The 20265-nt window shown below is 42.0% G+C and overlaps 1 pseudogene; it reads left to right on the forward strand.

Moving 5' to 3' along the window:
• The first annotated feature begins 7691 nt into the window (after positions 1 to 7691).
• The window catches only part of LOC127640727 (copine-8-like), a 77055-nt pseudogene continuing 64481 nt past the window's right edge, over positions 7692 to 20265 (forward strand).

Raw genomic sequence — 20265 nt, forward strand, 5'->3', positions numbered from 1 at the left:
TATGCACAGTTTTAGCTTACAGAGTTAGGGTATCTATCATCTATTACAAGTTAAAAAATAATGAAACAATTGAGGTCTTTTTGCAAACAGAACGTTTATTACACAACAACTCAAATATAACATACATGTTAAAGTATGACTACACACTGTTTTATATGGGCTTATTTGTTATTAACCAGAGACACTGTTTCAATGTGACATGCCTCTGTATATGTGTGTGGGTTGAGTCGAGTTCTGCAAGTAAAGCAGTGAGTTAAATGCACTCCTGTGTCCCGTCTTGATTTCATAAAAGCACACGTAACATATATTACAGTGGCGACAAAGATTGAAAGCGGACACAAGACTGTTTTCGCTGAAAAATAAATAAGTTACAAAGATGCACTTGTCATGTAAATGGAATGAGGCATGAGGCGGGTGTGCAAGCATGGCGGTGGTACAGGTGGGCCGGGTGGATGAGTGCAGAGAGTCAAGGGAAGACTTTGAATCCTACCTGGAGTGTTTTGAACAGTGGATGCTAGCCAATTATGTCACAACTGAGAAAAAGGTTGCGTTTTTTTCTCAGTTATCGGTGCGGAAAACTTATGGACTGTTGAGAAATTTTCTTCACACTCACGAAAGCTCCATGTTGTATGATGAGCTAAAAATAGTACTTTTAGCACATTACTGGTTATTGCCGAACGTTTTCGCTTCCAAAATGAGGATGAGTCAGTGGCAGATCATGTTGTGTCTTTGAGACAATTATCAGTTAATTGTGCTTTTGGACAGTATTTGGGTGATGCATTAAGAGACAAATTTGTGAGCGGACTAAATTCAGAATCAATGCAACGCAAATTTCTGAGTCAAAACGAATTAACGTTCAACCAGACATGTGAAATTGCATCATCAATGGAGCTGGCCTCAAGGAACACGTTTGAATTTGCAGGAAAGACAAAGGATTTGCCATCAGTGAATGCAGTGTGAGAAGCAAAATCTTTTCCTTAGGGGTAAAGGGCTGTTAAAAAGCAGTACAGATTTTTCAAAGGGACGATTACAACAACAGAATTCTCAAACAAGAAAATAACAGCAAATGTTACAGGTTTGCAGGGAAGCATTTGGCCAGGGACTATAGATTCAAAAATGAAAAATGTCACGTGTCCAGTAAAATAGGACACATTACCAGAGCCTGCAGAAAAAAAAATCTGCTGTACAGACTCAATATGTGAAAGCTGGAAGTAGAAGGTAAAATAAGGGAGGATGAGACTGAATTTTTTGGTGTCTATACAGTGTACTCAGCATCAAATGGAACCAAGGGAATTACAGTGAATGTGAAACTGGATGATAAAGACCTGGACATGCAGTTAGACACCAGGGATGTGGTGTCACTTATTTCAAAACTGTCTTACAGGCGGCTCTCTCACACCTGCCACAGAACAAATCAAGCCTTCAGCTAACCACACACTCAGATGAGAGGATTCCATTGCTTGGATATGTGAATGTGCCAGTACAGTATGAAAAGCAGAATGTGAAGTTGCCTTTGATAATTGTTAAAAGGAAACAGGCCTTCCTTACTGGGCTTGAGAAAATTCGGTTAAATTGGCAGAACATTTTCATGGTTGAAAAAGCTGAGGTGACTGAGGACCCAGTCTTTTAATCAGTGCTGCTGTAACACTCAGAGGTGTTCCAAACCAGAGCAAATGCAAAACCTATTTTTCAGAAGACCAGTTCCTTATGCTCTAAGAGAAGCAGTGGAAAATGAGCTGGAGAGACTTGGTATAAAAAACTGGCATAATCTCAAAGGTTGAGAGGAGTGAATGGGCAGCACCCATTGTAGTTGTTCCAAAAAGTGACAAGTCCATCCACATATGTGGTGATTATAAAGTCACTATAAATCTATGAGTCTAGACGAGGAGACCTACCCATTGCCAAACATAGAGGACTTGTTTCTATTGGATTATACACACAGAAGGATTGAAACGATATGACTTGAATCTAGAGTTTTCAACCTTTGTAGTCCTGAAATTCTTCACCGTCATAAATCAAATGGCCCAGGCATCCTCATTGGTCAGAAAGGCCCCTCTGCAACCTGATCTCCTGATCTTCCACACAGAGTTAAAGCAGACTTCTCTTTTGTAAGGTTACAAGGACCATCAGATTTCCACAACTCTAAGACATATAATCTTAATCTAGACTTGCTAGATAATGCACTTTGAATCACTTTGAACTTTGGTAATGTTTGTACCTGACAAATTAATGATTATAGACTGATGTAACTCTTTAAAATGTGTGTAGCGATGTGCAATCACCTATAATTGATAAATATAATTCTGTATGATTTATCTCATTCTACTAAGATTGGTAAATATAAGGTTTAACTTGATAAAATACAATGATGTGTAAAACCAATATGATTTTGTAACCAGGGATTTTCATGTTTTATTACCTACACGTATAACATACATAAAAACATGTAATGTTTAGTATGTAAGCATTTGTTTGGGTGTGTAGAAAAATCTAGTGAAAATGAATATCATGTATCTTGTACCATTCTCAAGATATAAATGCTCATGATTAAATATGCACTATTTTTGAGTGGGAAAGTTTTAAGAGTCTGAAACAAAGGACCATAACTCAACTGTCGGAAAAGACAGCCCAGTTGACCATGTGACTCTGAAAAGTCACTTCTGATTGGCGCAGGACTGGTCGCTCCACTGACGGCCAGGTCCTCCCATGTGAGATCCAAGGTAACTCGGGACTGAATGTCCCGCGAAGGAGTGAGAAGGCCTCGCTTCACAGCTAAACTCATCATTCAAACAGACAATAAATTCGGTCACAAAGAGATCATAACATCGACGGAACGAACTTTCGACCAAGCACCAAGAACCATTCCGAACCTTTCAACGATTGCAAGGAAACACCACAAAGACAAGCAAGTACATCTCCAATATTGTGCTCAAAGTGCTGGTGTATTAATTAAATAATTTGGGTAATCCGATAGCAAATCGATGTAGACTGAAAGAAGGATAAATGGTTCCTAAGATATTGTCAACAGGCTCCGCAAAGTTCATTTTTACTGTACTGATCAGTTATTTCACATTCTGTCACTTTTCACCAACCTGTCTCATGTAGATTCGTGTTAGATTAGATTTATGTTTAGAATAGTAATAAAGTTTGTCTGTGTTCAAAGATGATTTGACTGTGATATATTTGATAAATAATCTCATCCCTGTTTCTAAAAGATTTAGCTTCAAAGCTGTACCTAAATATGTGTGATATTATTTTCAATAAGCCAGGAGAATAATATCACTCCAATAAGTGAATTAATCATAATTCACTTATTAAAGCTAATTCCTTACAGTAGAAATTGTGAGCTGATACAACTAGATGTTGTATTATGATTTTAATGGTGAAGAATCTATTAAGACAAATAATCTAGTTATTTGTTATTTAACTCATTTATAATGGTTGTCGAATGTGACTAATTCTGTTATACATTTCCTTACCTAATAAGGACAGTTTAATTTAGTTCATAGCTCACATATTTCGAGACCCTAAATTCCCTTCTAATTTTAGCATGCGTGCAAATTAACCTACATACAATGGTGGTAAAATGCGTACAAAATACCCATTTTAACTGATTGAGTCCACATCTCTAAATTATACACTCACCTAAAGGATTATTAGGAACACCTGTTCAATTTCTCATTAATGCAATTATCTAATCAACCAATCACATGGCAGTTGCTTCAATGCATTTAGGGGTGTGGTCCTGGTCAAGACAATCTCCTGAACTCCAAACTGAATGTCAGAATGGGAAAGAAAGGTGATTTAAGCAATTTTGAGCGTGGCATGGTTGTTGGTGCCAGACGGGCCGGTCTGAGTATTTCACAATCTGCTCAGTTACTGGGATTTTCACGCACAACCATTTCTACGGTTTACAAAGAATGGTGTGAAAAGGAAAAACATCCAGTATGCGGCAGTCCTGTGGGCGAAAATGCCTTGTTGATGCTAGAGGTCAGAGGAGAATGGGCCGACTGATTCAAGCTGATAGAAGAGCAACTTTGCCTGAAATAACCACTCGTTACAACCAAGGTATGCAGCAAAGCATTTGTGAAGCCACAACACGCACAACCTTGAGGCGGATGGGCTACAACAGCAGAAGACCCCACCGGGTACCACTCATCTCCACTAAAAATAGGAAAAAGAGGCTACAATTTGCAAGAGCTCACCAAAATTGGACAGTTGAAGACTGGAAAAATGTTACCTGGTCTGATGAGTCTCGATTTCTGTTGAGACATTCAGATGGTAGAGTCAGAATTTGGCGTAAACAGAATGAGAACATGGATCCATCATGCCTTGTTACCACTGTGCAGGCTGCTGGTGGTGGTGTAATGGTGTGGGGGATGTTTTCTTGGCACACTTTAGGCCCCTTAGTGCCAATTGGGCATCGTTTAAATGCCACGGCCTACCTGAGCATTGTTTCTGACCATGTCCATCCCTTTATGGCCACCATGTACCCATCCTCTGATGGCTACTTCCAGCAGGATAATGCACCATGTCACAAAGCTCGAATCATTTCAAATTGGTTTCTTGAACATGACAATGAGTTCACTGTACTAAAATGGCCCCCACAGTCACCAGATCTCAACCCAATAGAGCATCTTTGGGATGTGGTGGAACGGGAGCTTCGTGCCCTGGATGTGCATCCCACAAATCTCCATCAACTGCAAGATGCTATCCTATCAATATGGGCCAACATTTCTAAAGAATGCTTTCAGCACCTTGTTGAATCAATGCCACGTAGAATTAAGGCAGTTCTGAAGGCAAAAGGGGGTCAAACACAGTATTAGTATGGTGTTCCTAATAATCCTTTAGGTGAGTGTATATGTAATATCCTACATTTGCGACCTTAGCAGGAGGGACATTGTTCAGTAAACTTGATCTGGCACATGCTTTGCGTCAACTGAATTTGGATGCTGATTCAGAGAAATACCTTTCCATAAATACTCACCGGGGACAGTATAGATTCCACTGTCTCAGCTATGGGGTTGCTAGTACTCTCTCAATTTTCCAAGTAGTCATGAATCAAATATTATAGGGAGTGGACCATGTCACATGTTTTCTGGATAGAATCCTTATCACGGCCAGCTCAAAAGAGAAGCACATCAGGAGGCTGGGTGTGGTGCTTACAGCCTGGAGAGATATGGACTGAGAGTCAAAATCTCAAAGTGTAAATTCATGCAAAGTTGTGTGGAGTATCTAGAACACCGCATTGACAAGGAGGGGTTGCATCCTACTACAGAAAACGTTGCTTTGCGAGATAATGCGGATTATCAATGGACCTAAACCAAACAGTATCGCTGAACTGCACTGAACAGCTGCCTGTGATGAAACGTTTGAGCGATCAAAACAGCTACTGCTCAGTAGTTCAGCTCTCGTGTGCTATAATGCTAGAAAAGCACTCCAGTTGGCCTGTGATGCCTTGCCTTATGGCATTGGGCGGTAATTTCCCATTTCATGGAAAATGGAAAAGAGTGCCCAATAGCTTTAGCGTCTTGCACGCTGTCTGAGGCAGAGAAAAAGTATGCCCAAATTGAGCAAGAGGCACTGACAATCATCAATGGATTCAAAAAGTTCCATTAATACATCTATGGATGTACGTTCCCACTTATAACTGACCACAGGCCTCTGCTTGCAATTCTACCGAAAAGTACCGAAAGTCAGCTGACCACATGAATGCGGATGCCATGTCCAGGCTACCTAGAGTGGAATGTACGGGTGATGAGGCGGGTATATTTTACTTGTCTCATGTTGGAGAGCTGCCTATGTGTACTAAGGACATTCCACAGGCCACAAGGAAAGATCCAGTACTATTCAAGGTGTGGAATTGGAACCATTAATGGCTGGCCCAACTATGTGTTGGAGGAGAGCCTGAAGCCATACTTTACACGCCAACATGAGTTATCTGAGGATCAAGGATGTGTGCTGTGGGGATACATGTAGTAATACCACCCAAATACAGACACAGACTGCTGGATGATTTGTACCATGAGTATCCTGGTGTTTGCTGTATGAAGGCCCTGGCCTGTAGCTATCTGTGGTGGCTAGGAATAGAAAAAAGCATTTAGGAGAGAGTGCTGAGCTGTTGCAGTTGTCAGGCGGTGCAGCTGTAGCGCCTCTTCATCCATGGAGGTGGCCGGAGAATCCATTTTGATTATGCAGAGAAGGACAAACAGTTCTTTCTGGTGATCATAGACAGCTGTTAAAAATGGTTAGAGGTGTTTCCATTGTCCGCTATCACATCTGCAAGCACTACTGAGTTATTCTGAGGTTTGTTTGCAGCCTACAGGCTACCTGAATAGGTCATCTTCTCCATGTGTTTTGTGCAACCCAGTTGACAATTCACAACAAAATGTTTGATTGTCCAGTGGTCACGCCTCAATAGTTTAGCTATTTCAAGAGTGTTGCATCCGTCTGAAAGTCATTTTTTTTTTAATTTTAATTTTCAGTGTCAGTTAAATCTCTAGGTAATGAAGCTCTCTAATAATTTTGCACACCTTGATATACGGTGTTTGTCTTTTTTTTTTTATATTTAAAGATAACTATGTATAATTTTTTAATCATTATATATTATTGTTATTTGAGGGGCTTTCTCAGCATATATTTGTACATGCGATTAATTCTGACACTAATTAATTCATTTAAAAATTGTAATCGATTGACAGCCCTTATATATACATAAATATATGTATATATATAAAGGACAAATGAACGTTATATAGCACTTTTCTGACACTACACTTAAAGTGCTTTACAAAGTGAATAGGACTCTCCTTAACCACCACCAGTGTGCAGCATCCACCTGACTGATGCGACGACAGACTAGTGCGCCAGTACACTCATCACACACCAGCTATTGGTGGAGAGGAGAGAGTAGAGTTATAGAGACAATTAATGGATGGGGATTATTAGGAGGCCATGATTGACAAGGGGCAATGGGGGGAATTTGGCCAGGACCACCAGGGTTACACCCCTACTCTTTACGAGATGTGCCCTGGGATTTTTAATGACCGCTGAGAGTCAGAACCTCGGTTTAATGTCTCATCCAAAGTACGGTGTCTTTTATACAGTATAGTGTCCCCGTCACTGTACTGGGGTATTATGACCCACACAGAACGCAGGGTGAGCACCCCCTGCTGGCCTCCCTTACACCTCTTCCAGCAGCAAGTTTTCCCCAGGAGGTCTCCCATCCAGGTATCGACCAGGCTCAACCCTGCGTGTGTGTGTGTGTGTGTGTGCGTGCGTGTGTGTGCGCGTGTGTGCGCGCGTGCGTGTGTGTATATGTATGTAAGCATAGAATAAATTTACTATAGATGTAGAACAGACATAGATAGATAGAAATACAGTAAGTATAGATACAGAACAGATAGGACAAATAGGACATATTAGGTTTAGAACAGATATAGTCTAGAGATATTGATGCAAATAATATATTAAGCAATTTAAAAAGCACACTTAAAGCATTTTACAAGCTTGATTTAACATGAATTCATTATTGTATTTTATTTAAGGGGATCGTGCACATCTGTCACGCCGCTCTGCTCGCGCTGACTGGCAGGAATTCTCTCTCGCGTGGACTGATCGCGCGCCTGCCCTGTGACGTCGCATGTGAAGCGGTGTGTCCCCCCCACTCACTCACACACATTCCACTGCCACTGACTGAAGGATGCTCGCAGTGTTTCTCTAGCGCTCACCCAGCATCATGTCTATGATGAATATGGCGAGTCTGGCGGATTTCGAGCCGCTCGCGGCAGTGATTCCCGCCACGAAAGTTGAGATCACCGTGTCGTGCAGGTGAGTGACGCGCGTGGGTTCTGTCAGGAGTGCAGCTCCGTGTATCAGACGACTGATGCGTGGAGTTTCTCTGATAACATGCAACGCCTGCGGTCATTTAGGGCTTCGTCAGCATTTCTCTTTGCACATTATATAAATTACATTTTGTTGACAGAAACTGTTTTCGTATCCATTTTTGTCAATTTTGCATTTGCATAATTGACATTAAAGTGAATTATTTAAAGCATTTTATTTGTTATTGTGCTGCAGAATAATTATTCAAGCGCTCACGAGGAATCTTAATAATATTTATTTAAGTAGGCTATTTGATCAAGTACAAGAGATTATTCGTTCATAAATGTTCATTTCTATGAAGCCTCGAGCTTGTATGCATTATAAAGGTATTCATAATACACATTCTAATGTATTATTTCAATAATCGTAACCACTATTATACTAAAAGTGGTTCAGGGGTTACATACACCTCCAAAAATACAATGCATTAATATACACGATATATAACACATTCAATTGGGTATTGCATTACTGTATAATCTTTTAGTATAAGCTATAACATGGTACAGAAATATAACTGTGATTATAATTATTGACAAGAACATGCAGCACATTAAATGAATGCATTACAAAACATAAATTATTTTATTATGCAGTATATACACATGTGTTCCCATAATTGTGAGGTTGTAGAATGCATCTTTTATGTAGACTGTACATGTCTTGCGCATGTCATAAGACAGCTCTCTGTTCAGTGTTGCATAATCGGTGCATGCATGAAGAAAGCGCTGATGTCTTGAGAAGCATTGTGGTGGTCTACATCCAGTGAGGCTTCTTAAACATCTCATAAAGACATCAGAATTGAAATCAGATGCTTTGTTCAAAGCACACAATGGGCATCAGTCTTCACACCTGGGCTGTGTGTTATTTGGGTCTGCTGTGAATTAAACTGAATAAATGGGCAGTGCTGTGGGTCACTATGATGTGTTATTTTCAGGGAGTCAAACTCTGTTGTAATTGAGTGGACTGATGTGTAACTGATAAAATATATAATTGATTTAAATATAATGCATCAGAGGGTTAAATTGTCCTGCGATGTAACAAAGACATTTTAAAAGTTGCCCACAAATATGTAATGTTGTCTCTCAAATGAGCTCATAAAAGGTGCATGCATAATTATAAATATCTAGAAAACTGCTGTTTAAAATAGGTTTAAATGGAGCATTGCTGGTCCCGCTGCTGTACATGTACACTTCCTATATGTCATGTGAAATAGTATTTAAAACGTCACTACACTGGACAAAAAAAAGGTTTTATTTATGGTTCAAGCTGTGGTTGTTTTTAAATTTACAGTAAAAAAGAAAAAGGAATGTGACTTTGTTTCAGGCATTATGGGATGGTAACTTCAATTTTTTCCCAAACTTAAAGAGTAATTTACAAAGCATTTTTTTTTGTTAAATTATAAGACAATTGATAATTTAAATTATTTAAAAAATTTATTTATTTTTTTTTACAGTATTTTACAGTAAAATTACACAGGTAACACTTTACATTAGTGTTGCCTTTAAAATCAATAAAGGGATTATAAAGGGTGACTAATAAATCATATGTACATGCTTTAGATATCATTGATATGATTATAAAAACATGCATAAAAAGGGTGACGTTCATGCAATACTTACCGAATCGTAATTTTACCTCACATGTTATAAATGCTTAATAACACTTACTCAACATTAGTAACCTCTGAAAATATACCCATGCTTATGAAGCATTTTATTTAAAGATTTGACAAGATTATAAACCTGTGCATAAAGTTTAGAGTAAATAGAGTATGGTTTAATGGTCATAAGTCTTCATCGTGTGAGATCTGCTGTGAATGCGCATGAAGAACTGAAAAGTGTTTTTGTAGAGGATTTTAGGTAAATACATGGTAAAATCATTCTTTGTGTGAATCATTTACCGAAAAAATCCTATTCGTGTTGTTACATTTTAACATGTAAAATACTCATTTCAGTGTCCAGGATTCAGAGAAAATACTGAAGTTAGTCGCTGATAGTTCTGAAGGTGAAAGCAGAAGCTATTTTTGGATTCTGGCAGTGAAGAGGCAGCAAGCATCTATATCGACTCATTGACTTGTTTTAGTCTAAGCATATGGAAGCGAGACCCCTCCATGCTGGGGGTCATGTCAATAAACACCGAAAGACAAAGAGGAAAGTGAGAAGCAGAAGTCAGTAACCTTTCCTGCAGTCTTTAAAAACTAGAAACAGTGAAGTGATTGATTTCAGTGTATCAGTCAGTCAAACTCATGAATGCAGTAGATTCAGGTCAAATGTTCTTCACAAATGCCAGAATATCCCAGCAGTTTTGAAACCAAATAATACTCATAAGGAATCTGATCCACACAACAACAAGTTCAGCATCCGTTTACTGAATCTCAATAAGAATGAATTGGTAGCGTCTGTACACAATAAAAATACAGTTCATTTTAAAAGTTAATTCTAATGGAGGATGAATGTATAAATTCTACAGTAAAAAAAAACAATCCTTGTTGACTGTATTGTTGACAAAGTGAAAAAATTATATTGCTTTTAAAGATAATACAAGTATTTTACTGTAAAAAGTCAAAGTAGTTTAGTGCAAAGTATGACATTTCTCAATTTGTTTTGAAAATGCGTATTATTTAACACAACATATACTTTTACAGTATAATAAAGTGCAGTACAGATTTGTTTACTTTTAGCAATACATATACTTTCACTAAAAATATTGTATATAAAATTGATTAATAAGTGTTTTTATAATTTTATATAAGTGTTTAGAAGTATAAAGTTTGAATAATTGTATAGTTCATATTTCAAATATATATATTTTATTTGATTATACATATACATATACAGTCAAATTAAAATGATATTTTAAATAAGTAAAAGTATGAAAAATATAGTCATAAAAAAAATGCCATCCCATTGTGGCAGGGCAGAGGGCGGGGCCGGGTCATGATCCTACACACCCGGTCCCGTATTAGGCTAATCAAGCCTCTGAGGTATAAAGGTCGACTGCAGAGTATCGTGTGGGAGAAAGAGATTGTTTACGGACATGTCCGTCATGTGTGTGTTTGTGTTGTCTTTTAAGTTTATCATTAAAACTTTAAACACTACATTACATTTGTCGCCCTATACCGCAACATACAGTTAATGTGACTTTTTTACGCAGTGCTCTGGAATACTTGATTCTGACTGATCAATAGCGCCATCTAGCGGTCTGATATTTCTCAGTAGCAACCGCACATCCCGAGATAAAGGCTTATCAGACCAGTAATCCGTCAACTTTCCTGCTTCTTGGATCACAGTGCAATCTCTACAAGTATTCTAATAAAATAACTGACACTCAAATCAGTGTTTAATGTACATTTATTTGCTTATTTGGCAAGTAGTCTTACTAGTAATAGGCTGAATAATGAGCAGTCAGGTGGACATTTCTAGAAAATAAGGAGGTGGAGTTCAGCTGTTCAGCGATTTTTTTTCTTCTCACATAATTACATAATTTCAATGCAAATCAATATTTTATGTCCATGTATTTATTTATTTGGGTAGTAGCCGTGTAATAAGCAGAATAATGTACAGTCAGCCGGTTCCTATTGCAAAATAAACCTCTTCAGGCTGATACAAAATCATCTAGTCAGGATTTATTTTGTGATAACTGTCTGTACTTTATCCCTTACATATCTCCTGAAACCTCCTCTGAACGTAGAATGAATTTGATAATAATTTGTGTTGGAATTATATTATTTAACATCACATATAATTTTACAGTAAAATGTTGTTAAAATGATGTGCTCAATCAGTAAAATGTATGAACAATCCTTATTTTTCATACTTTTAGCAATAATCAAAATTGACATTGTATATTTACAGTATATTTCTCTGAAATGCAGCGGTCGGTTTTAACATTAAATGTCATTTTTTTTTAATGCTATATTAAATTTGTTGCCCTATACTGCAACATACATCTGACTATATCTCCTTAAACCTCCTTTGAAATTAGAATCCTTGCATTTGTAATAGTGGCCATGAAGAACCGGTTTACCCCAGTATCAAGATGTGTTAAGAATGATGATGTAATTTGTCCTGACACAAGCATTTTCTTTATTAAACTGGTTTAATGGCCCTTTCACGGCCCTCATTATCACATATTATTAAGATAGCAATTTTGAATAAATAATGATTTTATTCCCTTCTCATCAATACAATAATGACATCAATTGCCCATCAATGTGCTGATCTTTACGAGAGTGTGTTTGGACACACTCTCACTCTTTGGCTTTATATTTTTTAAACGCCACAGGGGATTCGGCTTCATTAGCAACATTAAAGTTTATCCCACTTCATGTTTTAATTAAATTCCTCATGAATTATTCCTCTGTGTTTTATCAGCATGTTGTAAATATGAATGTGGAATGAGTCCGGAAGAGGATAAGGGCTAAACGTTAATTAAAATCAGAGGAGGACAGTGTCGGTGTGATTGGCAGTTGGGGTTGTTTATGATGGTGAGCGTGTGATGTGGGGAGAGGGCTTTCGATGTGCTGGGATTTTAAATGGGAATGTGCTGTTTCGAGGGGAAAAGGCCGTGTAAATGTTTTATGAGTATTCTCGTTCTTAAGCGTTTGTGGTACTCTGGCTCTGTAATGGTTGGGTTTGACCCTTTTCAGGTGGCACATGGAGTTACAGAATAGAGAGGGAGTGGGACTTTTTTTGTGAGGAATACAATTGTTTTGTTCATTAAGAGATTATATGTATATACAGTACGTAGCCTGTTTATTTGTTAAATATCTGTCTGTCTAAATGCTGCTCATTCTTGGATTGTCTTTTCTTTTCAACATATTCTGTGTGACTCTCCCCCCTAAGAAACAAATGTGAATGGGGCTGGTGGACCCTAATTATTCAGCGCTTTCTAAAGACCAAATAGTTGAGCAATCATTTAGACAACCCAATGACAAGTTGATTTTGAAAATATGTAGTTTTGCACATCACTAGTATCAAGCACCCTTTGGAACAAAAACCAGTGGCTGCACATTTCCTGAAGTTGCACAGGTGATTAGCTTGTGATAATCCCTGCCTTGCAGTTCTGTCTTTACAGTTGGTAGATGGTGTCAGCGGCACAGTAATTTAAACTATGATCCAGCATACATGCATGCATACATTTTGTATCCTGTGTACCACCTGTGTAGTAGGCATGCATGATGGATTCATTAAAGTGCACACAATTTATTTAAAGGCTAAGAATAGAGTTTCTATTTGCATCACTGGGTGCCTAAAAATCACTAGTCACTGCCCATAGAATAAAAATATTTTCTCAGTGCCGGTCTTACCCCATTTGGCACCCTAGGCGAGACCCTCAAGTCACTCCCCCTGCACGCCTGATAAAAATGATTAGAGTTGTGTATTAATTTTACACCAAAAAGTGTAACACAATACATGTACATACACATGTACATAATTATATACATCACAAATGGGTATAAACTGAATCTAGCAAAACATTAAAAAATTACATTGTTGGGTAGAGACATGTTATGTTTTCTGAACTAGGCATCATAAATTGGTATCATCATATATAGAAATAAACTTAATGTAAATTGTATGTAAACCAAGCCAAGTGGTCTAAGATGTTCAAAAAAGAAAAAAGAAAAGAAAAGTAAGAAAGTAAGACATTGTACAGTATATTTCACAGCAGGGGCATTTGTAGGCTTTCATCATTACTGGGGACTCTGGGGCCCATCAAGTACACAATCTATTGTATCATCATGTTGTAGGTGGTCTGGGGGTTGTGGATTATGTAATCAGTTGGGGTTATGGATTATATAATCAATTGGGTTTATGGATTGATATTGATTTGGGGTTATGGATTATATAATCAGTTGGTGTTATGGACTATATAATCAGTTGGGGTTCTGGATTATATAATCAACTGGGTTTATGAATTATATAATCAATTGGAGTTATGGATTATACAATCTGTTGTGAGGTAAGTGAAGACCCAAAAGCGATATAACAGAAAGCAGTCTTTAATGAAGTTCAAAATTAGATCACTACAAAACACAAAGTCTTCTCCTTGAGAGGCGAAAAGGTAAACATAAACAATCCGCAGCGCGGACGAAGAATGAAGGGAGCAGTCCTCAGCGCTCCTTAGCGGGCCTCCCTTAGGCGGCTGCCGGGGCTTGCAGTGTGACGCCGACAGGCTGTGGATTCCCCTGGGGTTGGCAGGGATAGAGGGGAGAGCGTAGGCACCAGACCTCTAGCAGCGAGGGGCGAACTGAATAGAACACAAATCCAGGTGGTTAACGGAGAGAGGGGTGCAGAGGAGCGGGAACAAATACAGGACAGGACTGGACAGCGACAATTCTGATGGTAGACAGAAACAGCGTGTAGCGTTCTCTAGTGAGACTCAGACAATGAAGGCAGAGAAAGCAGGGAAAGAAGTAGAGCTAATCAGCGGGGAAAACGGAATCAGGTGGGGAAGAATTAGACGAAGAATTAGGGGGAGACGAGAGACAGCTGGGGAGCGAGGGAAAAGGAGAGAAGTAACAAAAGTGGGCCAATAGATGGCATGAGAGTAGAAGGAAAGAACAAGAGCAAAACATACGATATGACAGGACAAGACATGACAGTACCCCCCCCTCAGCGAGCGTCTCCTGGCGCTCTCGAGGAGGAAACCTGGTGGTTCCGGAGGAAATCATCAATCAGCGAACGGTCCAGAACGTCCCGAGAGGGAACCCAACTTCTCTCCTCGGGACCGTATCCCTCCCAATCGACCAGAAACTGATGACCACGGCCCCGGGGACGCATGTCTAGAATCTTGCGGACCCTGTAGATGGGAGCGCCCTCAACGCGAACGGGGGGGAAGAGGGACGAGTGGGAGTGCGGGCAGCGGGCTTGACACAGGAGACGTGGAAAACCGGGTGAACACGGCGAAGATAGCAGGGGAGAAGTCGTACCGCAACGGGATTAATGACCTGAGAAATACGGAACGGACCGATGAAGCGTGGGGTCAGTTTACGAGGGGCAGACCTAAGGGGAAGGTTGAGGGTGGAGAGCCACACCCTTTGACCGCGGCAGTATCTGGGACTCTTGGATCTACGCTTATTAGCAGCCTTAACTGTCTGGGTTCTAAAACGGCGCAGGGCCGAACTAACACTCCGCCAAGTGCGTTCGCAACGTTGGACGAAAGCTTGAGCGGAGGGAACGCTGGAGTCGGCGAGTTGCGACGTGAACAGCGGAGGTTGATAACCAAGGCAACACTGAAAGGGGGACAGACCGGTAGCAGACGACAGAAGGGAGTTATGGGCGTATTCGGCCCAGGGGAGGTGCTCAGCCCAGGACGCGGGGTTGCGGAAGGAGAGGCTGCGCAGAATGCGACCAACAGTCTGATTGGCCCGTTCGGCTTGACCGTTAGACTGAGGGTGGAAGCCGGACGAGAGACTGACGGACGCCCCAATCAGCTGACAAAACTCTCTCCAAAATAGAGACGTGAACTGCGAACCCCTGTCTGAGACGATGTCGGACGGGAGACCGTGAATGCGAAAGACATTCTCGACAACAATTTGTGCCGTCTCCTTGGCGGAGGGAGTTTAGCGAGGGGAATGAAATGGGCCGCCTTGGAGAAACGATCAATAACTGTGAGAATAACAGTCTTACCAGCCGACGAAGGAAGGCCAGTGATGAAGTCTAGGGCGATATGGGACCATGGTCGCGAGGGATGGGAAGTGGTCTAAGGAGACCGCCGGGGAGTTACCGGACTTAGTCTGAGCGCAGATGGGGCAAGCTGCTATGAAACGCCGCATATCACGTTCTCGAGTGGGCCACCAAAAGCGCTGGCGAATGGACGCGAGCGTGCCCCGGACGCCGGGGTGGCCTGCCAACTTGGCCGAGTGGGCCCACTGAAGAACGGCTAGGCGAGTGGAGGTAGGAACAAAAAGGAGATGCTTAGGACAGTTACGCGGAGAAGATGTGTTACCAAGCGCCCGTTTAACCCGTCTTTCGATTCCCCATACCGCCGCCCCGATGACGCAACCCTTAGGGAGGATCTCCTTAGAGTCCGTAGGGACCGAGGAAGGAAAGAGGCGCGACAGGGCATCAGGCTTGATGTTTTTAGAGCCCGGACGGTAGGAGATGACAAACTCGAATCGAGTGAAAAATAGAGCCCAGCGAGCCTGGCGCGCGTTAAGACATTTAGCGGAACAAATGTACTCTAAATTTCTATGGTCCGTCCAAACGATAAAAGGAACAGTCGCCCCCTCCAACCATTGTCGCCATTCGCCTAAAGCGAGGCGGATGGCGAGCAACTCACGGTTCCCCACATCGTAATTACGTTCGGACAGGGACAGGCGATGGGAAAAGAACGCGCAAGGGTGGACCTTGTTGTCAGCAGCGGAACGCTGGGAGAGAATGGCTCCCACGCCTACTTCGGACAAGTCTACCTCGACGATGAACTGTCTAGACAAATCCGGGCTAAGAAGGATGGGCGCGGACGTCAAACGGCTCTTAAGGAGGTCAAAAGCCCTCTGGGCCGAGACGGACCAATTAAAGCGCGTCTTGACGGACGTGAGGGCAGTCAGGGGGGAAGCCACCTGACTGAAATTACGGATAAAGCGTCGGTAAAAATTGGCAAAACCGAGAAAACGCTGCAGCTCGACACGTGATTCAGGAGTGGGCCAGTCGAGCACGGCCTGGACCTTGGCGGAATCCATCTCAATACCCGCGGCGGAAATAACGGAGCCAAGAAAAACTACTGAAGGGGCATGGAAGGTGCACTTCTCAGCCTTAACGTAGAGGCGTTTCTCCAATAAACGTTGAAGTATGCGGCGAACATGCAGGACATGAATCTGGAGCGACGGTGAAAAAATCAAAATATCGTCGAGATAAACGAAAACAAAAATGTTCAGCATGTCTCTTAGGACGTCGTTGATGAGCGCCTGAAAGACAGCTGGGGCGTTGACAAGGCCGAACGGAAGGACCCGATATTCAAAATGCCCTAACGGGGTGTTAAATGCGGTCTTCCACTCGTCCCCTCCCTAATGCGCACGAGATGGTAAGCGTTACGCAGATCCAATTTAGTAAAATATCTGGCTCCCTGCAAGATCTCGAAGGCTGAAGACATCAGAGGGAGCGGGTAACGATTCTTAACAGTAATGTCATTCAGCCCTCGATAATCAATGCATGGCCGAAGAGAGCCGTCCTTCTTCTTAACAAAAAAACCCGCCCGGCGGAGACGAGGAGGGAACTATGGTACCGGCGTCGAGCGAGGCGGATAAATAATCCTCAAGGGCTTGGCGTCGGGAACCGATAGAGAGTAAAGTCTACCGCTGGGGGAGTGGCTCCTGGGAGGAGCTCGATCTTACAATCATATGCGCGGTGCAGAGGGAGGGAAGCGGCTCGGGAACGACAGAACACCGCTCGCAAATCGTGATAGTCCTCCGGCACACCAGTCAGATCACCAGGCTCCTCCTGAGAGAGAGAGACAGAGGAGATGGGGGGGAATAGCAGACGTTAAACACTTCACATAACACGAGACATTCCAAGAGAGGATGGTGTTCTTAGACCAATTAATGGAGGGGTTATGTTGAACTAGCCAAGGGTGGCCTAAGACAATAGGAGCAAATGGTGACTGAAAAATAAAAAAGGAAATGGTCTCGCTGTGATTACCAGAGACAGTGAGAGTTAAGGGTAGCGTCTCACGCTGAATCCCGGGGAGGGGACTACCGTCCAGAGCGAACAGGGCCGAGGGCTCCCTTAAATCAGAAAGGGGAATGCTGTGCTCTCGAGCCCAAGTCTCGATCCATAAAACAGCCCTCTGCCCCAGAGTCAATCAGAGCCTTGCAGGAAGCGGAAGAGCCGGTCCAACGGAGATGGACAGGGAATGTGGAACAGGACCTTGAAGGAGAGGCCAGGGTAGTTGCGCTCACCAGTCGCTCTCCGATCACTGGTGAACTCTGGCTTTTACCGGACAGGAAGTGACGAGGTGCGTAGCAGCGCCGCAGTAAAGACAGAGGCGATGGTTAATTCTCCGCTCCTTCTCTGTAGCCGAGATGCGGATACCCCCTAACTGCATGGGCTCAGACGGCGCGGCCAAGGAGGAGGATGGTAGAGCAGTGAAGAAAGGGGCTGAGAGAGAAGCAGCATCAGCCTTACGGGTCCGGCGGTGAAGGTCGATTCTCTTCTCGATGCGGATGGCGAGTTCAATCGCGGAATCCACTCGTGTGGGAACCTCACGGGAGAGGATCTCGTCCTTGACCTCCGCGCAGAGACCCTCCAGAAAGCGGGCGAGCAAGGCAGGCTCGTTCCAGTCGCAAGAGGCGGCGAGAGTCCGGAACTCGATGGAATAATCCGTGACGGACCGCTTACCCTGACGTAGTGACGACAGGACTCGGGAGGCCTCCTCGCCGAACACGGAACGATCAAAAACCCGGATCATCTCCCTCCTGAAGTCCTGATAGTGGTTAATGCAGTCAGCCTCCGCTTCCCAGATGGTCGTGCCCCACTCACGAGCCCGTCCGGAGAGGAGAGAAAGCACATATGCGACGCGGGCCCTGCTCAGGGAGTAGGTGGTGGGCTGGAGAGAGAAGACAACATCGCATTGGGTTAGAAAAGCGCGGCACTCCGTGGGCTCACCAGCGTAGCAGGGCGGGTTGTTGATCCTGGGCTCAGGGGGTCCGGAAGACATGGAAGCGGCTGAAGAGTCGAGGCGAAGAGTCTGGAGTTGACCGGTGAGGTCAGCGACCTGAGCAGCCAGGGCCTCAATAGCATGTCGGGCAGCAGATAACTCCCCCTCGTGTCTGCCTAACATCGCCCCTTGGAGCTCGACAGCCGGCAGAATAGGATTCGGGATCGCTTGGTCCATTTCTGGTCTGAGTCTTCTGTTGTGAGGTAAGTGAGGACCCAAAAGCGATATAACAGAAAGCAGTCTTTAATGAAGTTCAAAATTAGATCACTACAAAACACAAAGTCTTCTCCTTGAGAGGCTGAAAAGGTAAACATAAACAATCCAAGCGCTGATCGAAGAATGAAGGGAGCAGTCCTCAGCGCTCCTTAGCGGGCCTCCCTAGGCGGCTGCCGGGCTTGCAGTGTGACGCCGACAGGCTGTGGATTCCCCTGGGGTTGGCAGGGATAGAGGGAGAGCGTAGGGCACCAGACCTCTAGCAGCGAGGGCTGAACTGAATAGAACACAAATCCAGGTGGTTAACGGAGAGAGGGGTGCAGAGGAGCGGGAACAAATACAGGACAGGACTAGACAGCGACAATTCTGACGGTAGACAGAAACAGCGTGTAGCGTTCTCTAGTGAGACTCAGACAATGAAGGCAGAGAAAGCAGGGAAAGAAGTAGAGCTAATCAGCGGGAAAACGGAATCAGGTGGGGAAGAATTAGACGAAGAATTAGGGGGAGACGAGAGACAGCTGGGGAGCGAGGGAAAAGGAGAGAAGTAACAAAAGAGGGCCAATAGATGGCATGAGAGTAGAAGGAAAGAACAAGAGCAAAACATACGATATGACAGGACAAGACATGACACAATCAGTTGGGGTTATGAATTATATAATCAACTGGGTTTATGAATTATATAATCAATTGGAGTTATGGATTATATAATCAATTGGGGTTATGGATTATATAATCAATTGGGGTTATGGATGATATAATCAATTGGAGTTATGGATTATATAATCAATTGGGGTTATGGATTATATAATCAATTGGAGTTATGGATTATATAATCAATTGGAGTTATGGATTATACAATCAGTTGGGGTTATGAATTATATAATCAACTGGGTTTATGAATTATATAATCAATTGGAGTTATGGATTATATAATCAATTGGGGTTATGGATTATATAATCAATTGGGGTTATGGATGATATAATCAATTGGAGTTATGGATTATATAATCAATTGGGGTTATGGATTATATAATCAATTGGAGTTATGGATTATATAATCAATTGGAGTTATGGATTATATAATCAATTGGGGTTATGGATTATTTAATCAATTGGGGTTATGGATTATATAATCAATTGGGGTTATGGATTATATAATCAATTGGGGTTATGGATTATATAATCAATTGGGGTTATGGATTATTTAATCAATTGGGGTTATGGATTATATAATCAATTGGGGTTATGGATTATTTAATCAATTGGGGTTATGGATTATATAATCAGTTGGGGTTATGGATTATATAATCAATTGGGGTTATGAGTTATAGAGTCAGTTAGATTTTGGAAAACGCTACCGCAGTGCAGCTTCTGTCACAGACATATTCTGAGGATTTTCACTCAATATTTATATTAATATACAGTAAATGTTTATGTGTGTCTGGAATGAATCATGCTTTGAGTCATTTCAGTCTGCAAATGTATACAGCAAGTTAAATAATTCAA

The sequence above is a fragment of the Xyrauchen texanus genome, chromosome 49, assembly GCF_025860055.1.
Source record: "Xyrauchen texanus isolate HMW12.3.18 chromosome 49, RBS_HiC_50CHRs, whole genome shotgun sequence".
NCBI lineage: Eukaryota > Metazoa > Chordata > Actinopteri > Cypriniformes > Catostomidae > Xyrauchen > Xyrauchen texanus.